The sequence below is a fragment of the Gastrolobium bilobum genome, unplaced genomic scaffold (genome assembly GCF_033153095.1).
Source record: "Gastrolobium bilobum isolate Gb01-03AN ecotype WA unplaced genomic scaffold, APGP_CSIRO_Gbil_v1 utg7201, whole genome shotgun sequence".
In the NCBI taxonomy this organism is placed as follows: Eukaryota; Viridiplantae; Streptophyta; class Magnoliopsida; order Fabales; family Fabaceae; genus Gastrolobium; species Gastrolobium bilobum.
In genome coordinates, this window is record NW_026897562.1 from 269028 (window position 1) to 272413 (window position 3386).

General features: G+C 41.6%; 1 non-coding gene across 1 annotated transcript; it reads left to right on the top strand.

The window, feature by feature from the left end:
• Window positions 1–2608: 2608 nt before the first annotated feature.
• On the top strand, window positions 2609–2715 carry LOC133308093 (small nucleolar RNA R71). The gene has a single exon (XR_009751128.1). It is a non-coding gene; the product is annotated as a small nucleolar RNA R71 (small nucleolar RNA).
• The last annotated feature ends 671 nt before the right edge of the window (window positions 2716–3386 follow it).

Consider the following 3386-nt stretch of genomic DNA (forward strand, 5'->3'; position numbering starts at 1 on the left):
TATTCCATATGGACATGTAAAAGCAGTCTTCTCCTGATCCTCTGGTGCCACAGCTATCTGATTGTACCCTGAATAACCGTCCAAGAAGCAATAGAAAGCATGTCCTGCCAACCTCTCTAGCATCTGATCCAAGAAAGGAAGTGGAAAATGATCCTTCCTGGTTGCCTTATTCAGCCTCCGGTAATCAATGCACATTCTCCAGCCAGTAATTGTCCTTGTGGGAATCAACTCATTGTTCTCATATTTCACCACAGTCATTCCCCCTTTCTTGGGCACGGTCTGCACAGGACTCACCCAAGCACTTTCTGAAATTGGGTAAATCATCCCAGCATCAAGCAACTTCACCACCTCCTTTCTCACTACTTCCTTCATAGTGGGGTTGACTCTCCTCTGTGGTTGCCTTACTGGTTTGACCTCTTCTTCCATCAATATTTTGTGGGTGCAAAAGGAAGGATTAATACCCTTGAGATCTGAAAACTGCCATCCAATAGCCATTTTATTCTTCTTGAGTACCTTAATCAACTTCCCTTCTTCCTTATCAGACAACATTGCATTAAAAATTGCTGGATATGTTTGATCATCCCCAAGGAACACATACTTCAAATGTGAAGGTAATTCTTTAAGTTCTACCTTAGGTGCTCCTTTTGGAATGTCATCAATCTCCTTCTCAAGCTCTTCCACTTCTGGCTCTTCTTGGTAATCCTCTGTACCTGTCTCTTCTTCTGATCTTTGTTCCTCAACTGGGAATTCTTCTTTTTTATTCACTTCTTCCACAACCTCCTGTATCACATCCAATCTAAAACAATCCTCCACATCAACAGGATGCTTGATGGTTTCAAATACATCAATTGTGATTGTTTCCTCATCCACCCTTAGCAACAACTTTCCTTGTTCAACATCTATCAAAGATCTTGCAGTTGCTAAAAAGGGTCTTCCTAACAATAAAGGCCTTTCTGTATCCTCTTCCTCCATGTCAAGAATCACAAAATCCACTGGAAAAATAAACTTGTCTACCTTGACCAAGACATCTTCAACCACACCTTCAGGCCTCTTGATAGATCTATCTGCAAGATGCAGAATAGGATTGGTCTCCTACAAAGTGTTAATTCCCAAAGCTCTACATACTGTCAACGGCATCAAGTTTATACTCGCTCCCAAATCACACAATGCCTTTCCCACCTCCACGTCTCCTATAGCAATAGAGATACTGAAGCTTCCTGGATCTTTCATTTTTGTTGGAAGCTTCTTCTGGATTAGGGCACTACACTCTTCTGTTAGGGCCACTGTCTCACCATCAGTTAATTTCCTCTTCTTAGTAAGAAGATCCTTCATGAATTTTGCATAGTGAGGCATGTTTTCCAGTGCTTCAGAAAATGGTATGTTAATTTGTAAATTTTTGAAGATATCCAGAAATCTTGCATAGTGCTGTTTCTGAATCTCTTGCTTCAACCTCTGAGGGTAGGGAACTTTAGCATAGGGAGATAAACTAATTGGTTGTTCTTTCTTGTCAGCCATCTTCTTCTTTTCCCACTTCATCATCTTTTGTGGGGAAGCATTTTTACCAACTTCTACCTCTCCTTCATTCTTATTGTCCTTCCCTTCCTCTTCTTTGTCAACTCCAACTATAACATCTCTAACAACTACTTCCTTCTCACTTTTCTCATTTCTCATTTTCTCTCCTTCATCATCAGAGACAACATCTTCAACCACAACCTCTTCTTCATTCTTTTTATTTTCCACCTTCTTTTTTCCTGGTTGAAGTACCAACCCACTTCTTGTCATAATTGCTTTACAGTGCTCCTTAGGATTCACCAGTGTATCACTTGGAAATTTCCCTTGTGGTCTCTCTGATATCTGTCTTGATAATTGACCAATCTGGGTCTCCAAATTTCTGATTGATGCTTCCTGATTTCTGAAAGAAGTTCTGGTCTCCTGCATGAATGCAGTTGTCTCTTCCCTGAATGAAGTAGAACCCTGAATATAATCCTGAGTCGTCTTAGATAACTGAGCAAACGTTTTCTCCCATGCAGCAGGATCACTTGACTGCTCCTTCATATGTGGTGGTGGAGGATGTAATGGTGGATTCAATTGGTGGTTGGAACTATAGCTGAATCCTGGGTGTTGATTCTTGTTTTTCCATGGTGGCATATAAACATTCTTTCCCTGATTGTTGTAGTTCCTTTGATTATTCTGATCATACCACACTCCATTCACCTCTGCTTGTTCTGATGATCCCCCATAATCACACTCCTCTGTCACATGGCCCTTACCACAGATAGCACATACACTCTTTGTTTCCACAGAAGCTACCTTTTGTGAAGAGAGTTGCTTAATAAGGGTATCTAATTGTTGCTGTTGTTGTCTCTGTGTCTGCATCAGTTGATCATTCCTTGCCAACAGAGCATCATACCCATCCAACCTGATAATTCCTGTCCTTCTGTCAGCCACTGGAGCATTATCAAATTCTTGAGATGCTAAGGACTCAAAGATATCCAAGGCTTCTTGAGGGGTCTTGGTAGTCAATGATCCACCAGCAGTGGCATGCACCAAGGTTCTAGTGTTAGTGGTCATTCCTTGCAGGAAGATTGCTGCTTGTTGCCATGCCTCAATTCCATGCTGTGGACATTTCCTCAACAAAGTCTTGAATCTCTCCCAAGCCTCATAAATAGATTCTGACTCTTTCTGCTTAAAGCTTGTAATTTCATCCTTCAACTTGGCCCTCTTGGATGCTGAGAAAAACCTTTGCAAGAACTTGGTTTGCAAATCATCCCAAGTTGTTATACTTCCTTGTGGCAATGATTGCAGCCATCTCCTTGCATCATCCGTCAGTGAATGAGTGAATAGTCTCAACAGAATTGCATCTCTTGTGACACCGTTTATCTTCACAGTATCACTCAACAATAGGAAGTTCTCTATGTGCAAGTAAGGGTCCTCCGCACTGGTTCCAGCAAACTGATCCTTCTGCACCAAATGTATCAAAGTGGGCTTCAAATCAAAGTTGTTGGGCTCCACTGTTGGGCGCACAACACTCCCAATTGGAGGAACCACTGCAGGAGTCATGTACTCTCCCGGTGTCCTCTGTGGTGGTGGTGGTGGTCTGTGATTCTCTGCCATTATATCTTCCTGATTAACCGTACTTGATTCACCAATTTCTTGCAACTGTCTCCTTTGTCTGGCTGCCCTTTTGTGCTTCCTCGATGTCCTTTCTAATTCTGGATCATACAACAACAAATTTGGATCAAGTGTACCTCGCATGTACCAGAATCAAAATTGACCAGAAACTTAACATAAACTAAAATACTGAAAATAAAAGGATTCAATCTCAGAATTCTATAGTATCAGTTAGTGTTGAAAAACAAATTCCCCGGCAACGGCGCCAAAAACTT